The sequence below is a fragment of the Sminthopsis crassicaudata genome, chromosome 1 (assembly GCF_048593235.1).
Source record: "Sminthopsis crassicaudata isolate SCR6 chromosome 1, ASM4859323v1, whole genome shotgun sequence".
In the NCBI taxonomy this organism is placed as follows: domain Eukaryota; kingdom Metazoa; phylum Chordata; class Mammalia; order Dasyuromorphia; family Dasyuridae; genus Sminthopsis; species Sminthopsis crassicaudata.
The window spans coordinates 757,212,477-757,238,599 of NC_133617.1; the positions used below are offsets into that span (position 1 = coordinate 757,212,477).

Consider the following 26,123-nt stretch of genomic DNA (forward strand, 5'->3'; position numbering starts at 1 on the left):
TTTTTTCCACAGGTGTTACAGGTTGGAAGTACTTTGAACAGAGGTACCCTTATTTGAAAAGAGATGCCCTTATTTGCAGATAGGTACACTTATATGCAAAGAAGGACACTTATTTGCACAGAGGCACACTTATTTGCAACAAGGAACACTTTTTAGCAGAGGGATCGTTATTTCCATGCAGGTAAAAATTATCTGAACAGAGGTAATTATTTGCACAGATGTACACTTATTTCCACAGGGGTATACTTACTTGCACAGAGGCAGTTATTTCATAGAGGTATAGTTATTTGCACAGAAGTACACTTATTTGCACACACCTAGTTATTTTCATACAATAACAATTATTTGCACACAGGTAGTTATTTGCACAGAGCTATAATTATTGACACAGAGACACATTAATTTGTAAAGTGGTACTAGTATTTACACAGAGGGACACCTATTTACCCATAGGTACATTTATTTGTAAAGAGATAAACTGATCTGTACAGAGGTCCGGTTATTTGCTGAGAGGTAGAGTTATTTGTCCTGAGGTAAATATTTGCACAGAGGTAGTTATTTCCATAGAGGCATAGTTACTTTCACAGAGGAACACGTTTTTCCGCAGAGGTACACTTATTTGTACAGAACTATATTTATGTCCACAGAGGTAGTTATTTACATACATATATAATTGTTTGCAGAGTGGTAATTTGTACAAGTGTACATTTAATTCAACAGAGGTAACCTTATTTGCACAGAGGTATACTTATTTGCCGAGAGATACACTTATTTGCATAGAAGTATACTTTTTGCACAGAGACGTTATTTCCATTCAGGTATAATTATCTGCACAGAGATAGTTATTTGTAAAGAGGAACACATCTTTACACAGAAGTAGGTATATCCATTCAGGTATAATTATTTGCACAGAGGTATGCTTATTTACACAGATGTGTAAGTATTTGCACAGAGGTACTGTTATTTACACAGAGGTTCAGTTATTACAGAGAGGTATATGTATTTTAACAGACACTTATTTGTTCAGAGCTATACTTTTTTTCCACAGGTGTTACACAGTGGAAGTAATTTGAACAGAGGTACCCTTTTTGAACAGAGGTATCCTTATTTGCAGTGAGATGCCCTTCATCATTTATTGCAGGGAGATACATTTATTTGCAGATAGGTACACTTATATGCACAGAGGTACACTTATTTGCAAAGAAGAACACTTTTTTTGCAGAGGGATCATTATTTCCATGCAGGTATAATTATCTACACAGAGGTAATTATTTGCACAGATGTACACTTATTTCCAAAGGAGTATACTTACTTGCACAGAGGCAGTTATTTCCATAGAGGTATAGTTATTTGCACAGAGGTACACTTTGTTACACAGAGATACACTTATTTGCACAAAAGTAGTTATTTTCATACAGTAACAATTATTTGCACACAGTTATTTGCACAGAGGTATAATTATTGACAGAGGCACATTTATTTGCAAAGTGATTCTACTATTTATACAGCGGACACTTATTTACACAGAGGTATATTTATTTGCAAAGAGTTAAACTGATCTGTACAGAGGTACGGTTATTTGCAGAGAGGTAGAGTTATTTGTCCTGAGGTAAAAATATTTGCACAGATGTAGTTATTTCCATAGAGGCATAGTTACTTTCACAAAGGTACAAGTTTTTCTGCAGAGGTACACTTATTTGTACAGAGCTATATTTATGTCCACAAAGGCAATTATTAATATACATATAAACTTGTTTGCACATTGGTAATTTGTACAAGTGTACATTTATTTCCACAGAGGTAACCTTATTTGCACAGATGTAGTTATTTCCACAGAGGTACACTTATTTGCAGAGAGATACACTTATTTCCACTGAAGGACACTTATTTATACCAAGCTATGTTTCCACAGATGTTGTTATTTACATACATATATAATTACTCACACAGTGGTAGTTATTTGTACAGGGGTACATTTCTATGAACACACATACCCTTATTTGCACAGATGTAATTATGGGCACTGAGATACACTAATGAAAGGCAGGCAACACCATCCCCTGACTTGCAGCAAATGTTCCCCCAAACAATTTTAAAAATTCTCAAAATGAATTGAAGAGTGAAAAAGCAAATAAAAGAGAAGAGTGAAACAACATTGCAGCCCAAGACAATTTAGAAAGCCCTCAGGTACAAACTTCTTCATTGCAATGAGGGACCAGAACAATCCAGACTCCTATACCAGAAGTTCCTCCCTCTCTGAACGAGTCGGCCAATAGTTGACCTCATCCCGCACAGACTCACACCAGGACTTAGGGTAAAAAAAGCAGAAGGAGGAGGGCTTCAGGAGCTCTCAGCCTACTATAGATGAGAGTGTCCTAACACCAGAGTGATTTTTTTAAAAAATGAGAAAAAGACCTATACATCATACATATAATTTTATCATTTATGAAAAATGGAATGTTCATACACATGAGACAGATTATTTTTACCTATAGAATTAAATACTGTTGGAATATTAATTTTTCATGACCCCTACATCCAGTTACCTGACCCCATTAGGGGTTACAACCTGCAGTTTAAGAAGCTTTCCACTAGATGACACTCGGGATCCCTTTCTGCTAAGGGGTTTCAGTGCACTGTATACTCAATATAATGCAGCACAGAACAAACCAAGTTGTTACATCTAACATTAAGAATTTCCAGAAGGAGAGGGTTGGAACTTGGGTTCAGACATTAGAAAGTTACAATATGTGGTCTACTGAGGATAAAAGACTTAACCACTTTTCAGCAAATTCTTTACTGCTGCTGTAGAAGAGTTCTCCAGGGTTGCCTGTCACAGCACTGCTGCTAATTACCTGTGAGACCTCAGGCAAAAAAATCACCTTTCTTTGCATTTATGGCTTCACTGAAATGAAGGGCTCACTCTAGGCTATTGGTAAAGACACTTCTGGTTTAAGCACTTGTGCTTCTGGGATTTTAATGGTTCATTAAACAAACCGAGAGTCTGAGGGGAAAATGGCAGGGCTGGGGGGGTGAAGAGGGGGAGGAGGGGAAGCAAGGTGACACCCTCCAAAGACCTCCAGCAAAATACCCTTCAAGCAATAAAAAAATTCTCTCCCAAAATGAATTGGGGTGGGGAAACCCAATAAATGTAAAGAGTGAAAAAAAATTGACCCCCCACAATAATTTAGAAAATCCTCAGATAAAGTCTACTTCACTGGAAGGAGAGACCAGAAGAATCCTAAACAATCCAGGTGCCTGCAACAGAAATCCTGCCCTCTCTAACCAAGGCAGCCAATAGGTGACCACATCCAGCACAAACCTGAAGCGGTCCTTTGGGTAACAGAAGCAGGAAGAAGGGGGCTTCAGGATCTCTCACCCTTCCCTTGATGGGACTGTCCAAAAACCAGATAGATTTTTTAAAAAAGAAAGAAAAAGACCTTTATATACAACAATAGTTGTAGCAACTCATTTTGTGGTGTCAAAGAGCTGCCATCTGAGGGGATCGCATCCATTGGGCTAGGTGTGATTAAGTTGTGGAATAGGAATATAATGGAATAGCATTGGGCCTGAACAAATAATGAACAGGTTAATTTTTTAAAATTTAGAAAATTACAGGAACTCATGCTGAGTGACGAGCAGAACCAAGGGAATATATACGGCTACACCAAAATCAATGGAAGAGTAAATATCAATGGCTAAGTTCTTTGGACTTACAGGAAATTTCAATTAACTGTGTAGGTCTACTGAAGGAAAATGATAACTAGCAGCAGAGAAAAAAACTGATATATGGAAGTATATATTGTATGGATTCACATATATTTAACAAATGTTGACATTTTCTACTATGGGGTTGGGAGAGACAGGGGCAGACAACTGGGAACTGAAAATGCAAGGAAATAATTAATATTCTTTAACGTTGTAACTTACATGTTCTACTGGAAATGGAACTGGGGACTGGAATGTGAAGTGAGAGATTTTTCCTTCAAAGTCAAGTCATAGCACTAACCCCATGTAAGCCCTTTGGAAAACCACCCAAATTCTCAAGATCACAACTTCCATCTATCAAATAGAATGGTAGATGAAATCAAAGCTTCTCGAACTTTTCCCTCTCATAGCCCTTCTTGCTAAGGAATTTTTCCATGACCCAAGGTATAAAAGAATTTAAAATTGATATGCAAGTCAAGTATTTGTTGACAGTAAATCATAAAATAATGTGTTTAAAAAACATATTTATATGTTTTATCACATATATATCCTATAAATAAATATACATATCTATTTATACATCATATAAACATGTATATATATTTGCTATATTTATAATTCTATCATTTATGGAAAACAAAATGTTCGTACATGGGAGATGGATTTATTTTTACTTACAGAATTAAATACTAGTGGAATATTAATTTTCCTAAACCATATATATTCAGTTACCTAACACCATGAGGAGTTAAAAGCCATAGTTCAAGACCCTTTGGACTAGGTGATTCCCAGGGTCCCTTTCTGCTGAGGGGTTTCAGTGAATACTGAACACTGCACAGAACAGACCAAGTTGTTACATCTAACATTAAGAATTACTAGAAGGAGAGTTTTGGAAGTTGAGTTCAGACATTATAAAGTTGCAATATGTGGTCTACTGGGGATAAAAGACTTACCCCCTTTTCAGCAAATTCTTTACTGCTGCTGTAGAAGAGTTCTCCAGGGTTGCCTGCCACAGCACTGTTGCTAATTAGCTGTGAGACTTCAGGAAACAAATTCACATTTCTTTGCATTCATGTCCTCACTGAAATGAAGGGTTCACTCTAGGATATTGGTAAAGACACTTCTGGTTTTAGCATTCGTGCTTCAGGGATTTTAATGGTTCATTAAAGAAACCCAGAGTCTGAGGGGAAAATGGCAGGGGAAAAAGGCAAGTGACATCCTCCATAGATCTGCAGCAAAATGCCCTCCAAGCAATTTAAAAATTCTCTCCCAAAATGAATTGGGGAGGGGAAACCCAATAAAAGTAAAGCATGCAACAACATTGACCCCCAAGATAATTTAGAAAATCCTCAGGTAAAGTCTGCTTCATTGGAATATAGGACCAGAAGAACCCTGAAGAATCCAGGCTCCTGCAAAGGAAATCCAGCCCTCCCTAACCAAGGAAGCCAATAGGTGACCACATCCAGCACAAACCTGCAGCAGTCCTTTGGGTAACAGAAGCAGGAGGACAGGGGCTTCAGGATCTCTCAGCCTTCCCTTGATGGGAGTGTCCAAGCAACAGGGAGATTTTTTTCTTTAAAAGAAAGAAAAAGATCTATATATGCAGCAATAGTTACAGCAACTCATTTTATGGTGGCAAAGAGCTGCCACCTGGGAGGATGTGATTAAGTTGTGGAATATGAATGTAATGAAATATCACTGTATCTAAACAAATAATGAACAAGTTATTTTTTTTCAAATATGGTAAACTTACAGGAACTCATGCTGACTGAAGAGCAGAACCAAGGGAATATATACAGCTACACCAAAATTAGTGAAAGAGTAAATATGAATGGCTAAGTTCCTTGGACTTACAGGAAATTTTAATTAAGAGTGAAGGTCTTCTGAAGGAAAATGCTATCTACCTGCAGAGAAAAACATTGATATATGGAAGTATATATTGTATGGTTTCACATATATTTAAACCTTAAACATTTTCTAATGTGGGGTTGAAAGAGACAAGGTGAGACAACTGGGAAGTGAAAATGCAAGGAAATAATCAATATCCTTTAAAGTTGTAACTTCCACCTTATACTGGAAATGGAATCGTAGACTGGAATGTGAAATGAAAGATTTTTCCTTCAAAGGCCAGTCATACCACTAACACCATGTAAGCCCTCGGGAAAACCACCCAATTTCTCAAGGCCACTACTTCCATCTATAAAATAGAATGGTAGACTAAATCAAAGGTTCTTAAACTTTTCCTTCTCACAGCCCTTCTTGCTGAGGAATTTTTCCATGACCTAAGGTACAAAAAGGATCTAAAATAGATATCCAAATCAAGTATTGGATGATTGAAAATCTTAAAATAAAGTACTTAAAAACAAATTTATATATTGTTGATCACATATATGTCCTATATTTATAATTTTACCATTCTTGAAAAAGAAAATGTTCATACAGATGAGATGAATTTCTTTTTATCTACAAAATTAATTACAGGCAGAATATTAATTTTACTGACCCCTATGTTCAGTTACCTGACCCCATGAGGGGTTACAACCTGCAATTTAAGAAGCTTTGTACTAGATGACTCCCAGGGTCCCTTTCTGCTAAGTGCTGTCAGTGAACTGCAAACTCAATGTAATGCTGCACAGAAGAAATCAAGTTGTTACATCCAACATTAAGAATTCCTACAAGGAGAGGGTTGGAATCTGGGTTCAGTCATCTCTACCACATGGCGGTTGATTTTACAAAGCTGCAATATGTGGTCTACTGAGGATAAAAGACTTACCCACTTTTCAGCAAATTCTTTACTGCTGCTGTAGAAAAGTTCTCCAGGCTTGCCTGCCCCAAAAGTGATGTTAAATAGGTGTAAGATCTCAGGCAAAAAATTCACATTTCTTTGCATCAATGTCCTCAGTGAAATAAAGAGCTCATTCCAGGCTATGGGGAGAGATATCTTTGGTGTTAGCATTCCAGCTTCTGGGATTTTAATGCTTCATTAAACAAACCCAGAATCTGAGGGAGAAATGGAAGGATAAAGGGGAAGGAAGGTGACACCCTCCCAAGACCTGCAGCAAAATTCCCTCCAAGCAATGAAAAAAATTCTCTCCCAAAATGAATTGGAGAGGAGAAACCCAATAAAAGTAAAGAATGAAAAAACATTGACCCCCAAATTAATTTAGAAAATCCTCATGTAAAGTCTGCTTCACTGGAATGAGGGACCAGAACAATCCTGAGCAATCCTGATTCCCACAACTGAAATCCTGCACTCCTTAACCAAGGCAGCCAATACATGAACACATCCAGCACAAAACTGCAGCAGTCCTATTGGTAACAGAAGCAGGAGGAAGGGGGGCTTCAGGATCTCTCAGGCTTCCCTTGATGAAAAGGTCCAAACGCCAGAGAGATTTTTTTATTTAAAAGAAAGAAAAAGAACTATATATATACCATATTTGCATTAATTCGTTTTGAGTGTTTAGGGTTGGGGTTTAGGGTTAATATTGTGTTTGGACCCCTTTGTGCAGATACATGTGCCTGTGTTTAAATCAGTATACCTCTGTGCAAATACTTGCACATCTGTTCAAATAAGTGTACATCTGGGCAAATATCTACCTTTGAGAAATAAGTGTGCCTCTGTGTAAATAAGTGTATCTCTGTGCAAATAATTATACCAGTATGGAAATAACTACCTCTGTGTAAATATATGTACCTCTTTACAAATAACTACCTCTGTGCAGATAATTTTACCTGCATGGACGTAAAGATCTCCATGCAAATAAGTGTACCTCCGTGCAATAACTACATCTGTGCAAATAAGGGTACCTTAACAACTAACCCTAAACCACCCATTTTCTCAAGATTATAACTTCCATCTATAAAATTGAATGGTAGACTAAATCAAAGCTTCTTAAACTTTTCCCTCTCACAGCCCTTTTTGCTGAGGAATTTTTCCATGAACCAAGCTATAAAATTGTCTAAAATAGATATCTAAATCAAGTATTTACTGATAATCTTAAAATGTATTTAAAACATATTTATATATTTATATCACATATATATCCTATAAACTAATTTATATATATATATATATATATATATATATATATATATATATATATAATCATCTGTATTTATATTTATAGATCATATAAGTATACATTATTTCCACAGTGCTACAATTAATTGCACACAGATAGATCCATAAAGTTAAAATTATTTGCAAAGAGGTACAACTATTTACACAGAGGTACACTTATTTGCACAAATGTAGTCAGTTCCATAGAGGTATAGTTATTTGCACAGAGCTACACTTTTTTACACAGATGTACACTTATTTGCACAAAAGTAGTTATTTTCATACAGTAACAATTATTTGCACAGAGGTAGTTATATGAACAGAAGTATAATTATTGACACAGAGGCACATTTATTTGCAAAGAGGTCCAACTCTTTACACAGAGGTAAACTGATCTGTACAGAGGTATGGTTATTTGCAGGGAGGTAGAGTTATTTGTAATGAGGTACAATTATTTTCTCAGAGGTAGTTATTTCCATAGAGGTATAGTTATTTTCTCAGAGGTACACATTTCCCCACAGAGGTACACTTATTTGTACAGAGCTATATTTATGTCCACAGAGGTAGTTATTTACATACATGTCTAATTGTTTGCACAGTGGTAATTTGTACAAGTGTACATTTGTTTCAAAAGAGGTACCCTTATTTGAACAGGTGGAGATATTTGCACAGAGGTACACTTATTTGCAGAGATTGTGTAGATAATTATACCTCCATGGAAATAACAGAGGTAGTTATTTGTAAAGAGGTACACATCTTTACACAGAGGTAGATATTTCCATACAGGTATAATTATATGGACAGAGGTAGCCTTATTTGCCAGAGGGAGTTATTTGCACAGAGCCAAACTTATTTGAACAGAGGTACACTTATTTACACAGATGTGCAAGTATTTGCATAGAGGTGAACTTATTTATTCACAAGTACACCTATTTGCACAGAATTAGTTATTTCCATGAAAGTATAATTATTTGCATTGAGGTAGTTATTTGCACAGAGATACTGTTATTTACGCTGAGGTACATGTATCATATAGAAGTACAATTATTACACAGAGGTACACTTATTACACAGAGGTACCGTTATTTGCAGGGAGATAGTTATTTTCACTGAGGTAGAATCATTTACACAGAATGACACCTTTTTCCACATAGGTACATGTATTTTAGCACAGATACATTTATTTTTAAAAAGCTATATTTCCACAGATGTTATTTACATTCATGTATAATTATTTACACAGTGTCAGTTATATGTACAGAGGTACATTTATTTGGACAGAGTTACCATGATTTGCAGAGGTAGTTACTTGCACACAGGTACACTTATTTGCAGAGAGATACACTTATTTGCAGAGATATACACTTTTTTGCACAGGGATCATTATTTCGATATAGATATAATTATCTGCACAGAGGTGGTTATTTGCACAGAGGTACGCTTATTTGCACAACAGTACATTTACTTGCACAGAGGCAGTTATTTCCATAGAGGTATAGTTACTTTCACAGAGGCACAAACACACAACCGGCCTGTGGGCAAAGAAATGCAGGAGGAGGGGGGCTTCAGGAACTTTCAGCCTACCCTGGATGGGAGTGTCCAAACACCAGAGAGATTTTTTTAAGAGAAAGAAAAAGACCTATATATCATAAATATATGTGTGTGTGTGAGTGTGTGTGTGTGTGTGTGTGTGTGTATTAAATTATGTCATTTGTGAAAAAGGAAATGTTCATACACATGAGATGGATTTTTTATTTTTTACCTACAGAATTAAATACTGGTGGAATATTAATTTTTCATGACCCCTATATATCCAGTTACCTGACCCCATTAAATGCTACAAACTGCAGTTTAAGAAGCTTTGGATTAGATAACACTCGGGATCCCTTTCTGCTAAGGGGTTTCAGTGAACTGCAAGCTCAATGTAATGCTGCACAGAACAAACCAAGTTATTACATGTAACATTAATAATTTCTAGAAAGAGAGGGTTGGAACTTGGGTTCAGACATTAGAAAGTTGCAATATGTGGTCTACTGAGGATAAATGACTTACCCACTTTTCAGCCAATTCTTTACTGCTGCTGTAGAAGAGTTCTCCAGGGTTGCCTGACACAGCACTGCGGCTAATTACCTGTGAGACCTCAGGCAAAAAATTCACCTTTCTTTGCATTTATGGCTTCACTGAAATAAAGGGCTCACTCTAGGCTATTGGCAAAGACACTTCTGATTTTAGCAGTTGTGTTTCTGGGATTTTAATTGTTCATTAAAGAAATCCAGAATCTCAGGGGGAAATGGCAGGGAGAAAAAGCAGGTGACACCCTTCCAAAACCTGGAATAAAATTCCCTCCAAGCAATTTAAAAATTCTGTCCCAAAATGAATTGGGGAGGGGAAACCCAATAAAAGTAAAGCATGAAAAAACATTGACCCCCAAAATAATTTAGAGAATCCTCAGGTAAAGTCTGCTTCATTGGAATGAGGGACCAGAAGAATCCTAAACCATCCAGGCTCCTGCAACGGAAATCCCGCCCTCCCTAACCAAGGCACCCAATAGGTGACCACATCCAGCACAAACCTGCAACAGTTCTTTGGGTAACAGAAGTAGGAAGAAGGGAGGCTTCAGGATCTCTCAGCCTTCCCTTGATGAAAGTGTCCAAACACCAGAGAGATTTTTTTTATTTAAAAGAAAGAAAAAACTATATATACAACATTTGCATTAATTTGTTTTGGGTGTTTAGGGTTGGGGTTTAGGGTTAATATTGTGTTTAGACCCCTTTGTGCAGATACATGTGCCTGTGTTTAAATCAGTATACCTCTGTGCAAATACTTGCACATCTGTTCAAATAAGTGTACATCTGGGCAAATATCTACCTTTGAGAAATAAGTGTGCCTCTGTGTAAATAAGTATCTCTGTGCAAATAATTATACCAGTATGGAAATAACTACCTCTGTGTAAATATATGTACCTCTTTACAAATAACTACCTCTGTGCAGATAATTTTACCTGCATGGACATAAAGATCTCCATGCAAATAAGTGTACCTCTGTGCAATAACTACATCTGTGCAAATAAGGGTACCTTAACAACTAACCCTAAACCACCCATTTTCTCAAGATTACAACTTCCATCTATAAAATAGAATGGTAGACTAAATCAAAGCTTCTTAAACTTTTCCCTCTCACAGCCCTTTTTGCTGAGGAATTTTTCCATGAACCAAGCTATAAAATTGTCTAAAATAGATATCTAAATCAAGTATTTACTGATAATCATAAAATGTATTTAAAACATATTTATATATTTATATCACATATATATCCTATAAACTAATTTATATATATATATATATATATATATAATCATCTGTATTTATATTTATAGATCATATAAGTATACATTATTTCCACAGTGCTACAATTAATTGCACACAGATAGATCCATAAAGTTAAAATTATTTGCAAAGAGGTACAACTATTTACACAGAGGTACACTTATTTGCACAAATGTAGTCAGTTCCATAGAGGTATAGTTATTTGCACAGAGCTACACTTTTTTACACAGATGTACACTTATTTGCACAAAAGTAGTTATTTTCATACAGTAACAATTATTTGCACAGAGGTAGTTATATGAACAGAAGTATAATTATTGACACAGAGGCACATTTATTTGCAAAGAGGTCCAACTCTTTACACAGAGGTAAACTGATCTGTACAGAGGTATGGTTATTTGCAGGGAGGTAGAGTTATTTGTAATGAGGTACAATTATTTTCTCAGAGGTAGTTATTTCCATAGAGGTATAGTTATTTTCTCAGACGTACACATTTCCCCACAGAGGTACACTTATTTGTACAGAGCTATATTTATGTCCACAGAGGTAGTTATTTACATACATGTCTAATTGTTTGCACAGTGGTAATTTGTACAAGTGTACATTTGTTTCAAAAGAGGTACCCTTATTTGAACAGGTGGAGATATTTGCACAGAGGTACACTTATTTGCAGAGATTGTGTAGATAATTATACCTCCATGGAAATAACAGAGGTAGTTATTTGTAAAGAGGTACACATCTTTACACAGAGGTAGATATTTCCATACAGGTATAATTATATGGACAGAGGTAGCCTTATTTGCCAGAGGGAGTTATTTGCACAGAGCCAAACTTATTTGAACAGAGGTACACTTATTTACACTGATGTGCAAGTATTTGCATAGAGGTGAACTTATTTATTCACAGGTACACCTATTTGCACAGAATTAGTTATTTCCATAAAAGTATAATTATTTGCATTGAGGTAGTTATTTGCACAGAGATACTGTTATTTACGCTGAGGTACATGTATCATATAGAAGTACAATTATTACACAGAGGTACCGTTATTTGCAGGGAGGTACCGTTATTTGCAGGGAGGTACCGTTATTTGCAGGGAGGTACCGTTATTTGCAGGGAGGTACCGTTATTTGCAGGGAGGTACCGTTATTTGCAGGGAGGTACCGTTATTTGCAGGGAGGTACCGTTATTTGCAGGGAGATAATTATTTTCACTGAGGTAGAATCATTTACACAGAATGACACCTTTTTCCACATAGGTACATGTATTTTAGCACAGATACATTCATTTTTAAAAAGCTATATTTCCACAGATGTTATTTACATTCATGTATAATTATTTACACAGTGTCAGTTATATGTACAGAGGTACATTTATTTGGACAGTTACCATGATTTGCAGAGGTAGTTATTTGCACACAGGTACACTTATTTGCAGAGATATACACTTTTTTGGATCATTATTTCGATAGATATAATTATCTGCACAGAGGTGGTTATTTGCACAGAGGTACACTTATTTGCACAACAGTACATTTACTTGCACAGAGACAGTTATTTCCATAGAGCTATAGGGCACAAACACAAAACCGGCCTGATGGTAAAGAAATGCAGGAGGAGGGGGGCTTCAGGAACTTTCAGCCTACCCTGGATGGGAGTGTCCAAACACCAGAGAGATTTTTTTTAAGAGAAAGAAAAAGACCTATATATCATAAATATATATGTATGTGTGTGTGTGTGTGTGTGTGTGTGTGTGTGTATAATTATGTCATTTGTGAAAAAGGAAATGTTCATACACATGAGATGGATTTTTTATTTTTTACCTACAGAATTAAATACTGGTGGAATATTAGTTTTTCCTGACCCCTATATCCAGTTACATGACCCCATTAGGGGTTACAACCTGCAGTTTAAGAAGCTTTCAACTAGATGACACTCGGGATCCCTTTCTGCTAAGGCTTTCAGTGAACTGCAAGCTCAATGTAATGCTGCACAGAACAAACCAAGTTATTACATGTAACATTAATAATTTCTAGAAAGAGAGGGTTGGAACTTGGGTTCAGACATTAGAAAGTTACAATATGTGGTCTACTGAGGATAAAAGACTTATCCATGTTTCAGCCAATTCTTTCTGGGATTTTAATGGTTTAGTAAGGAAACCCAGAGTCTCAGGGGAAAATGGCAGGGGGGAAAAGCAGGTGACACCCTTCCAAAACATGGAATTAAATTCCCTCCAAGCAATTTAAAAATTCTGTCCCAAAATGATTTGAGGAGGGGAAACCCAATAAAAGTAAAGCATGCAACAACATTGACCCCCAAGATAATTTAGAGAATCCTCAGGTAAAGTCTACTTCATTGGAATGAGGGACGAGAAGAATCCTAAACAATCCAGGCTCCTGCAAAGGAAAGCCCGCCCTCCCTAAGCAAGGCAGCCAATAGGTGACCACATCCAGCACAAACCTGCAGCAGTTCTTTGGGTAACAGAAGCAGGAGGACTGGGGCTTCAGGATCTCTCAGCCTTTCCTTGATGGCACTGTCCAAACACCAGATAGATTTTTTTTTAAGAAAGAAAAAGACCTATATATACAACAATAGTTGCAGCAACTCATTTTGTGCTGCCAAGCAATGAAAAAAATTCTCTCCCAAAATAAATTGGAGAGAGGAAACCCAATAAAAGTAAAGAGTGAAACAACATTGACCCCCAAGATAATTTAGAAAATCCTCAGGTGAAGTCTGCTTCATTGGCATGAGAGACCAGTACAATACAGGGCAATGCAAACTCCTACACCAGAAATTCCCTCCTCCTAGCCAAGGCAACCAATAGTTGACTACATCAAGCACAAGCCAGGAAGCCAGGAGCAGGACAGGGGGCAACAAAAGCAAAGGGAGGGGCTTCAGGAGCTTTCAGCCTACCCTTGAAGGAAGTGTCCAAAACCCAGAGAGATTTTTTTTTTTTTAAGAAAGAAAAAGACTTTTTATATACACAAAAATAGTTATAGAAGCTCATTTTGTGGTGGCAAAGAGTGACAAACTGAAGAGTGCTAATCCATATGGCTACAGGTGATTAATTTATAAAATATGAATATAGTGGAATATCATTTTGCTTTAAAAATAATGAATAAATTGATTTTTAAAAATATGAAAAACTTACATGAACTAATGCTGAGGGAAGAGCTGAACCAAGAGAATATTAGGGTACAGCAGAATTAGTGGAAGAGTAAAGATGAATGGCTAAGCTCTTCAGAGTTACCGCAAATTTCAATTAACTGTGAAGGTCTTCTGAAGGAAAATGCTATCTACCTGCAGAAAAAAATATCGATATATTGAAATATCTATTATATGGTTTGATATATACATATATATACACACATATATGTATAATATATATATATATATACACATATATATATATATATATATATATATATATATATATATATATATATATATATATATATATATAATGTTGACCTTTTCTAATGTGGGGTTGAGAGGGAGAGGGAAAGAAAACTGGGAACTGAATATGCAAGCAAAATAATTAATATTTTTAAATGTAACCTTCATATTATACATTGAAATGGAACTGGAGACTAGAATGTAAAATTAAAGATTCTTCAAATGCCACTCATATCACTAATCAAATGTAAGCCCCTGGGAAAACCACCCAATTTCTCAAGATTGCAACTTCCAATCTATAAAAGAGAATGGGAGACTAAATCAGAACTTCTTAAACTTTCCCCAATCACAGCCCTTTTTCTGAGGAATTTTTAGATGGCCCATGGTTTTTAAGTATCTAAAATAGATATCCAAATCAAATAGTTGATAATAGTAAATCATAAAGTAATGTATTAAAAACATTTATATAACTGAGGTATTATGTAAATAATTATATATTTGTATAAAATATAAATATATATATATTTGCTATATTTTTATTTTATCATTTATGGAAAAGAAAATGTGCATACAAAAGGAATGGATTTGTTTTTACCTATAAAATTAAAACCTGGTGGAATATTAATTTTTCATAACCCCCACATTCAGTTACCTGACCCCATTAGGAGTTACAAAACACAATTTAAGAAGTTTTTAACTAGATGATACCCAGGGTCCCTTTCTGCTCTAAGGTTTCAGTGAACAACAAACTCAATGTAAAGATGCACAGAAGAAACCACATTGTTATAGCCAACATTAGAAATCTCTAATAAGACTGGGTTGGAAATTGGGTTCAGTCATCTCTACCACATATGAGTTAATTTTATAAAGGTGAACTATGAGGTCTGCAGAAGAAAAAAGACTTACCCACTTTTCAGCAGATTCTGTAGGGATGGTATAGACAAATTCTCTATGAATTGGAATGAAATGGAAAGGGGAAAGCCTGGATAAAATAAAAGAATGAAACTACATTTCCCCCAAACCAATTTAGAAATCTTCACCTTTTAATTGTTCATTCAACAAAGACAGAACTTGAGGGGAAAATGGCAGGAAAACAGCAGGAGACACCTTTCTGGACCTGCAGTTAATTCCCCTCCAAGAAATTTAAAAATTCTCTCTGAATATGAATTGGTGGGGGGGGGGGGAACAAAAAAGTCAAGAGTGAAAGAACATTACCTCTCCAGTACAATTTAGAAAGCCCTCAGCTTTTAATGGTTCATTCCACATAGCCAGCACATAAGGTAAAAATGACGGGGGGAAAAAGGCAGGAGACACCCTTCCCAGCCCGGCAGCAAACTCCTCTCCAAGCAATTTAAAAATTCTCCCTCAAAATGAATTGGGGAGAGGAAAACCCAGAAAAAGTAAAGAGTGAAACAACATTACCTCTCCAGTACAATTTAGAAAGCCCTCAGCATTTAATGGTTCATTCAACATAGGCAGCACCTGAGGTAAAAATGGCAGGAAAACGGCAGGAGACACCCTTCCCAGACAGGCAGCAAATTTCTCTCCAAGGAATTTAAAAATTCTCCCTCAAAATGAATTGGGGAGCAGAAAACCCAAAAAAGTAAAGAGTGAAACAACATTACCTCTCCAGTACAATTTAGAAAACCCTCAGCTTTTAATGGTTCATACCACATAGCCAGCATCTGAGGTAAAAATGGCAGGAAAAGGGCAGGAGACATGCTCCCGGACATGCAGCAAACTTTTCTCCAAGCCATTTAAAAATTTTCTCTCAATATGAATTGGGGAGGGGAAAACCCAAAACAAGTAAAGAGTGAAACAACATTACCTCTCCAGTACAATTTAGAAAGCCCTCAGCTTTTAATGGTTCATTCCACATAGCCAGCACCTGAGGTAAAAATAGAGGGAAAACAGCAGAAGACACCCTTCCCAGACTGGCAGCAAACTTCTCTCCAAGCAATTTAAAAATTCCCGCACCAAATGAATTGAGAAGGGGAAAACCCAAAAAAAGTAAAGAGTGAAACAACATTACCTCTCCAGTACAATTTAGAAAGCCTTCAGTACTTCATGGTTCATTCCACATAGCCAGCACCTGAGGTAAAAATGCCAGGAAAACTGCAGGAGACACCCTTCCCAGACTGGCAGGAAACTTCTCTCCGAGCAATTTTAAAATACCCTCACCAAATGAGTTGCATAGGGGAAAACACAAAAAAGGTAAAGAGTAAAACAACATCCCCCCCCACCCCCCAAGACAATTTAGAAAGCCCTCAGCTTTAATGGTTCATTACACATAGCCAGCACCTGAGGTAAAAATGGCAGGAAAATTGCAGGAGACACCCTTCCCAGACTGGCAGCAAACTTCTCTCCAAGCAATTTTAAAATACCCTCACCAAATGAATTGTGAAGGGGAAAACCCAAAAAAAGTAAAGAGTGAAACAACATTACATCTCCAGTACAATTTAGAAAACCCTCAGCTTTTAATGGTTCATACCACATAGCCAGCATCTGAGGTAAAAATGGCAGGAAAAGGGCAGGAGACATGCTCCCGGACATGCAGCAAACTTTTCTCCAAGCCATTTAAAAATTTTCTCTCAATATGAATTGGGGAGGGGAAATCCCAAAACAAGTAAAAAGTGAAACAACATTACCTCTCCAGTACAATTTAGAAAGCCCTCAGCTTTTAATGGTTCATTCCACATAGCCAGCACCTGAGGTAAAAATAGAGGGAAAACAGCAGAAGACACCCTTCCCAGACTGGCAGCAAACTTCTCTCCAAGCAATTTAAAAATTCCCGCACCAAATGAATTGAGAAGGGGAAAACCCAAAAAAAGTAAAGAGTGAAACAACATTACCTCTCCAGTACAATTTAGAAAGCCTTTAGTACTTCATGGTTCATTCCACATAGCCAGCACCTGAGGTAAAAATGGCAGGAAAAGGCAGGAGACACCCTTCCCAGACTGGCAGCAAATTCCTCTCCAAGCTATTTAAAAATTCCCTCACCAAATGAGTTGCATAGGGGAAAACGAAAAAAAGGTAAAGAGTAAAACAACATTACCTCTCCCCCAGTACAATTTAGAAAGCCCTCAGCTTTTAATGGTTCATTCCACATAGCCAGCACCTGAGGTAAAAATGGCAGGAAAACGGCAGGAGACACCCTTCCCAGACTGGCAGCAAACTTCTCTCCAAGCAATTTTAAAATACCCTCACCAAATGAAATGGGAAGGGGAAAACCCAAAACAAGTAAAGAGTGAAACAACATTACCTGTCCAGTACAATTTAGAAAGCCTTCAGTACTTCATGGTTCATTCCACATAGCAGCACCTGAGGTAAAAATGGCAGGAAAATGGCAGGAGACACCCTTCCCAGCCCGGCAGCAAACTTCTCTCCAAGCAATTTAAAAATTCTCCCTCAAAATGAATTGGGGAGGGGAAAACCCAAAAAAAGTAAAGAGTGAAACAACATTACCTCTCCAGTACAATTTAGAAAACCCTCAGCTTTTAATGGTTCATTCCACATAGCCAGCATCTGAGGTAAAAATGGCAGGAAAATGGCAGGAGACACCCTCCCAGACTGGCAGCAAACTTCCTCTCCAAGCCATTTAAAAATTTTCTCTCCAATATGAATTGGGGAGGGGAAAACCCAAAACAAGTAAAGAGTGAAACAACATTACCTCTCCAGTACAATTTAGAAAGCCCTCAGCTTTTAATGGTTCATTCCACATAGCCAGCATCTGAGGTAAAAATGGCAGGAAAAGGGCAGGAGACATGCTCCCGGACATGCAGCAAACGTTTCTCCAAGCCACTTAAAAATTTTCTCTCAATATGAATTGGGGAGGGGAAAACCCAAAACAAGTAAAGAGTGAAACAACATTACCTCTCCAGTACAATTTAGAAAGCTTTCAGTACTTCATGGTTCATTCCACATAGCCAGCACCTGAGGTAAAAATGGCAGGAAAATGGCAGGAGACACCCTTCCCAGACTGGCAGGAAACTTCTCTCCAAGCAATTTAAAAATTCTCCCTCAAAAGGAATTGGGGAGGGGAAAACCCAAAACAAGTAAAGAGTGAAACAACATTACCTCTCCAGTACAATTTAGAAAGTCCTCAGCTTTAATGGTTCATTCCACATAGCCAGCACCTGAGGTAAAAATGGCAGGAAAACAGCAGGAGACACCCTTCCAAGACTGGCAGCAAACTTCTCTCCAAGCAATTTTAAAATACCCTCACCAAATGAGGGAGGGCAAAACCCAAAAAAAGTAAAGAGTGAAACAACATTACCTCTCCAGTACAATTTAGAAAGCCCTCAGCTTTTACTGGTTCATTCCACATAGCCAGCACCTGAGGTAAAAATGACAGGAAAACGGCAGGAGACACCCTTCCCAGACAGGCAGCAAACTTCTCTCCAAGCAATTTAAAAATTCTCCCTCAAAATGAATTGGGGAGCGGAAAACCCAAAAATAGTAAAGAGTGAAGCAACATTACCTCTCCAGTACAATTTAGAAAGCCCTCAGCATTTAATGGTTCATTTGAGATAGGCAGCACCTGAGGTAAAATTGGCAGGAAAACGGCAGGAGACACCCTTCCCAGACTGGCAGCAAATTCCTCTCCAAGCTATTTAAAAATTCCCTCACCAAATGAGTTGCATAGGGGAAAACCCAAAAAAAGTAAAGAGTGAAACAACATTACCACTCCAGTACAATTTAGAAAGCCCTCAGCATTTAATGCTTCATTCGAGATAGGCAGCACCTGAGGTAAAAATGGCAGGAAAACGGCAGGAGACACCCTTCCCAGACTGGCAGGAAACTTCTCTCCAAGCAATTTTAAAATACCCTCACCAAGTGAATTGGGAAGGGGAAAACCCAAAAAAAGTCAAGAGTGAAAGAACATTACCTCTCCAGTACACTTTAGAAAGTCCTCAGCTTTAATGGTTCATTCCACATAGCCAGGACCTGAGGTAAAAATGGCAGGAAAACGGCAGGAGACACCCTTCCCAGACTGGCAGCAAATTCCTCTCCAAGCTATTTAAAAATTCCCTCACCAAATGAGTTGCATAGGGGAAAACCCAAAAATGGTAAAGAGTAAAACAACATCCCCCCGACACCCCAAGACAATTTAGAAAGCCCTCAGCTTTTAATGGTTCATTCCAAATAGCCAGGACCTGAGGTAAAAATGGCAGGAAAATGGCAGGAAACATGCTCCCAGACATGCAGCAAACTTTTCTCCAAGCCATTTAAAAATTTTCTCTCAATATGAATTGGGGAGGGGAAAACCCAAAATAAGTAAAGAGTGAAACAACATTACCTCTCCAGTACAATTTAGAAGGTCCTCAGCTTTAATGGTTCATTACACATAGCCAGCACCTGAGGTAAAAATGGCAGGAAAACAGCAGGAGACACCCTTCCCAGACTGGCAGCAAACTTCTCTCCAAGCAATTTAAAAATTGCCTCACCAAATGGGGGAGGGCAAAACCCAAAAAAAGTAAAGAGTGAAACAAATTTACCTCTCCAGTACAATTTAGAAAGCCCTCAGCTTTTAATGGTTCATTCCACATAGCCAGGACCTGAGGTAAAAATGGCAGGAAAACGGCAGGAGACACCCTTCCCAGACTGGCAGCAAATTCCTCTCCAAGCTATTTAAAAATTCCCTCACCAAATGAGTTGCATAGGGGAAAACCCAAAAAAGGTAAAGAGTAAAACAACATCCCCCCCACCCCCCAAGACAATTTAGAAAGCCCTCAGCTTTTAATGGTTCATTCCAGATAGCCAGCACCTGAGGTAAAAATGGCAGGAAAACGGCAGGAGACATCCTTCCCAGAGTGGCAGCAAACTTCTCTCCAAGCAATTTTAAAATACCCTCACCAAATGAATTGGGAAGGGGAAAACCCAAAACAAGTAAAGAGTGAAACAACATTACCTGTCCAGTACAATTTAGAAAACCCTCAGCTTTTAATGGTTCATTCCACTTAGCCAGCATCTGAGGTAAAAATGGCATGAAAATGGCAGCAGACATGCTCCCAGACATGCAGCAAACTTTTCTCCAAGCACTTTAAAAATTCTCCCTCAAAATGAATTGGGGAGGGAAAACCCAGAAAAAAGTAAAGAGTGAAACAACATTACCTCTCCAGTACAATTTAGAAAGCCTTCAGCATTTAATGGATCATTCCACATAGCCAGCACCTGAGGTAAAAATGGCAGAAAAACAGCAGGAGACACCCTTCCCAGACTGGCAGCAAACTTCTCTCCAAGCCATTTAAAAATTTTCTCTCAATATGAATTGGGGACGGGAAAACCCAAAACAAGTAAAGAGTGAAACAACATTACCTCTCCAGTACAATTTAGAAAGTCCTCAGCTTTAATGGTTCATTCCACATAGCCAGCACCTGAGGTAAAAATGGCAGGAAAACAGCAGGAGACACCCTTCCAAGACTGGCAGCAAACTTCTCTCCAAGCAATTTTAAAATACCCTCACCAAATGAGGGAGGGCAAAACCCAAAAAAAGTAAAGAGTGAAACAACATTACCTCTCCAGTACAATTTAGAAAGCCCTCAGCTTTTACTGGTTCATTCCACATAGCCAGCACCTGAGGTAAAAATGACAGGAAAAAGGCAGGAGACACCCTTCCCAGACAGGCAGCAAACTTCTCTCCAAGCAATTTAAAAATTCTCCCTCAAAATGAATTGGGGAGCGGAAAACCCAAAAATAGTAAAGAGTGAAGCAACATTACCTCTCCAGTACAATTTAGAAAGCCTTCAGCATTTAATGGTTCATTCCACATAGGCAGCACCTGAGGTAAAATTGGCAAGAAAATGGCAGCAGACACCCTTCCCAGACTGGCAGCAAATTCCTCTCCAAGCTATTTTAAAATTCCCTCACCAAATGAGTTGCATAGGGGAAAACCCCAAAAAAGTAAAGAGTGAAAGAACATTACCTCTCCAGTACAATTTAGAAAGCCTTCAGCATTTAATGGTTCATTCCACATAGCCAGCACCTGAGGTAAAAATGGCAGGAAAACAGCAGGAGACACCCTTCCCAGCCTGGCAGCAAACTTCTCTCCAAGCAATTTAAAAATTCTCCCTCAAAATGAATTGGGGAGCGGAAAACCCAAAAAAAGTAAAGAGTGAAGCACCATTACCGCTCCAGTACAATTTAGAAAGCCCTCAGCATTTCATGGTTCATTCCACATAGCCAGCACCTGAGGTAAAAATGGTGGGAAAACGGCAGGAGACACCCTTCCCAGACTGGCAGCAAATTCCTCTCCAAGCTATTTAAAAATTCTCTCTCAAAAGAATTGGGGAGCAGAAAACCCAAAAAAAGTAAAGAGTGAAACTACATTACCTCTCCAGTACAATTTAGAAAGCCCTCAGCATTTCATGGTTCATTCCACATAGCCAGCACCTGAGGTAAAAATGGTGGGAAAAGGCAGGAGACACCCTTCCCAGACTGGTAGCTAACTTCTCTCCAAGCAATTTAAAAATTCTCTCTCAAAATGAATTGGGGAGGGGAAAACCCACAAAAAGTAAAGAATGAAACAACATTACCTCTCCAGTACAATTTAGAAAGCCCTCAGTATTTCATGGTTCATTCCACATAGCCAGCACCTGAGGTAAAAATGGTGGGAAAACGGCAGGAGACATGCTCCCAGACATGTAGCAAACTTTTCTCCAAGCCATTTAAAAATTCTCCCTCAATATGAATTGGGGAGGGCAAAACCCAAAAAAGTAAAGAATGAAACAACATTACCTCTCCAGTACAATTTAGAAAGCCCTCAGCTTTTACTGGTTCATTCCACATAGCCAGCACCTGAGGTAAAAATGGCAGAAAAACAGCAGGAGACACCCTTCCCAGATTGGCAGCAAACTTCTCTCCAAGCCATTTAAAAATTTTGTCTCAATATGAATTGGGGAGGGGAAAACCCAAAACAAGTAAAGAGTGAAACAACATTACCTCTCCAGTACAATTTAGAAAGTCCTCAGCTTTAATGGTTCATTCCACATAGCCAGCACCTGAGGTAAAAATGGCAGGAAAACAGCAGGAGACAACCTTCCCAGACTGGCAGCAAACTTTTCTCCAAGCAATTTAAAAATTCTCCCTCAAAATGAATTGGGGAGGGGAAAACCCAGAAAAAATTAAAGAGTGAAACAACATTACCTCTCCAGTACAATTTAGAAAGCCTTCAGCATTTAATGGTTCATTCCACATAGCCAGCACCTGAGGTAAAAATGGCAGGAAAACAGCAGGAGACACCCTTCCCAGCCTGGCAGCAAACTTCTCTCCAAGCAATTTAAAAATTCTCCCTCAAAATGAATTGGGGAGCGGAAAACCCAAAAAAAGTAAAGAGTGAAGCAACATTACCTCTCCAGTACAATTTAGAAAGCCCTCAGCATTTAATGGTTCATTCCACATAGGCAGCACCTGAGGTAAAAATGGTGGGAAAACGGCAGGAGACACCCTTCCCAGCCTGGCAGCAAACTTCTCTCCAAGCAATTTAAAAATTCTCTCTCAAAATGAATTGGGAACGGGAAAACCCGAAAAAAGAAAAAATAAAATTACATTACCTCCCAGGACAATTTAGTCAGCCCTCAGGCAAAGTCTTCTTCAAAGCAGTGAAGGGGCAGAACAATCCAGACTCCTACAACAGAAACCCCGCCTTCCTTGAGGAAGACAGCCAATCGTTGACCACGTCCCCTGCAAGCCCCGAGCAGGCCTTGGCAACAAAAGCACGGGGAGGGGGACTTCAGCAGACTTCAGACTATGATAGATGGGAGTGTCCAAACCCTAGAGTATATATACATATATATATATATATATATATATATATATATATATATATATATATATATATATATATATATATATATATATATATATATTTTTTTTTTTTTTTTTTTAAAGAAAGAAAAAGTACTACCTACACAAAAATAGTTACAGCAGCTCATTTTGTGGTGGCAAAGAACTGGAAATTGAAGGTATGCCCATCCACTGGGCTAGGGGTGATTGATTTGTGGAGTATTAATGCAAGGAAATATCATTGTGCTTTAAAAAATAATGAACAAGTTAATTTTTTTTTTTAAATATGGAAAGCATACAGGAAATAATGGTGAGGGAAGAGCAGAACCAAAAGAATATTGGGGTACAGCAAAATTAGTGGAAGAGTAAATCTGAATGACTAAGCTCTTCTGAGTTACAGGAAATTTCAAATTAACTCTGAAGGACTTCTGAAGGAAAATGCTAACTACCTGCAGAGGGAAAAAATGATATATGGAAGTATCTATTGTTCACATATATATCTATAATAAATGTTGACCTTTTCTAATGTGGAGTTGGGAAAGAGAGGGAAAGACAACTGGGAACTGAATATGCAAACAAAAAATATTAATATTTTTAATGATGTAACTTTCATATTTAATGGAAATGGACCTAGAGACTGGAAAGGGAATTGAAAGATCTTTTGCTCAAATGGCAATCATACCTCTAACCACATGTAAGCCCTTCCCAGTCCGGCAGCAAACTTCTCTGCAATCTCAAGATTGCAACTTCCATATATAAAATAGAATGGTAGACTAAATCAGAGCTTCTTAAAATTTTCCCACTCAAAGCCCTTTTTCTGAGGGATTTTTCATGACCCATTGTATATAATCATCTAAAATAGAGATCCAAATCAAATATTTGCTGATAGTAAATCATTAAGAAAGTTATTTAAAAACATATTTACATATTTATATAACATACATATCATATAAATAAATATCTATTTATAATAATCATATAAATGTATATTTTTCTATATTTATAGTTTATCATTTATGTAAAACTAATTATACATACAAATGAGATGGATTTATTTTTACCTACAGAATTAAATATTAGTGAAATGTTAAATTTTCATGAGTTTATATTGAATTACCTTACCCCATTAGGATTTACAACCCACAGTTTAAGGAGCTTTGCCCTTCAAAGCTCTGATGTGATCATCTGTCATAGAAAAGAGATGCTGGTGGCCCATCATCTCTGAATACATGTTTGAAATATGAAGATGTGAAGTCAACTCAGTATTCATATTGGGGAGAATATTATCATTTCATTGTAACAGCAATGAGCTTTTCCTTCCCAATATGCACATCTAATATTTGTATTTCACTGATGCACTGATGCACTGATTGCACAATTTCAAAAGTAATTAAGGCTTCTTAGTTCCTCTTGTTTCTCTAGTATTGTGTTAGTGATCAGACTGGGTGCAGAATTAAAGCTATTAGAAAAAAATGTCTTCATCATTAATCCTAAATTACATCCTTAGGGCAAGGTGAGGGGGAAAAAGGAAGCCATGTCAATTTTTCCCAAGATGTTACAATTAATTTGGCATCAAGATTTCAGAATTCCAAGTTCACTCAGAACCCAAAACTTTTTTCTTTTCTTTTATGTTGATAATGGATTTCAACAAGATTAACTGAGGAAAAAAAGAGAAATTATACCCTCAAATAGGTAATTTCTCACAGTGAGTGCCTTAGTATTACCTCTATTGGGAGTAACACAGGACAGAAAAGGAAGATAAGGAATATATGGTAGTCAGCTAAGGTCTGTAAGGAGATCACAGGCACCTCCCTTAGGTTCCTATTTGGGAATTAGATTCATTAAAGTGGACATTAACATGAATGCACAATGGATGCAGTCATTAATGTCAAGGTTCAGGTGTTTAAGAGATGCAAGTGTAAAATCAAAGCACAACATCCAAATGGAAATGGCAACACAATTACTTTTGGAACATGTCCTACTATTAAATGAGGGTGGGTTTTGAAGAAGGCCCAAAATGTTAGCCCATGCTTTCTATCAAAATCAATCTGTCAGTGACTAGATATTATTGCTCTATTATGCTTTGGGGAGGAATTTTCATGTCCACTTAAGTTGACAAAGGAGATTTGTTTTCAAAATGTTCTGAACAATGCAAAGTCCTAAAGAAGGAAAAATGAGCTAAGCTTTTGTACAAGGGGCTAAAATCCATGGGGGGCTTCCCCTCTAGCATGATCCTGTCAGTTATCATCCTTGGGTATTTTGAGTCTCTGGTGATATCCTACCACATGCCTTGGGAATATGTGGCGATTCCATCTTTCACCTCAAAGGAACTGCCAATTTTTTGCCTTACCATATTGGAAGGCAAGAAAAGAGAAGAATGATATGGTGCCTATTATGTGCCATGTACTGTGCAAAGTGCTTTTTAAAAAATTTATCTCATTTGCTCTTCCCAACAATTTTTTGAGATAGGTAATATTATTTATTCCCATTTTACAGTTGAAAACTGAGGTAAACTGAGGTGGAATGAGTTGTCCAAGATCACATAGCCAGTAATTATTCTGATCTTCACTCTTCTTGCCTCCAGGTCACTTCAGTATGCTATCCAGCCACCTCTAGGAGAACAAGAGAGATCAGGAAGGACCACTTCAAGAAGCAGATACTTGTAATGAGCCTTGGAGGAAATCACTGATTCCAAGAAAAGAGGTGAGAATGCAAAGCACTCCTGGGAGAGCAATTAACTTGTGAAGAGGTAGGAGATAGGGTGTAAATGGAACGGTTACAAGAAGTGGAGACAGTGAAACAAGATGAAATCAATATGGAAAAGTAGGTCAGAGATACATTGTGCTAGAG

The 26,123-nt window shown here is 37.6% G+C and overlaps 1 long non-coding RNA gene across 3 annotated transcripts in view; it reads right to left on the bottom strand.

The window, feature by feature from the left end:
* Positions 1 to 26,123, bottom strand: part of LOC141555990 (uncharacterized) — a 239,628-nt gene that overhangs the window by 154,613 nt on the left and 58,892 nt on the right. The window lies entirely within an intron of this gene.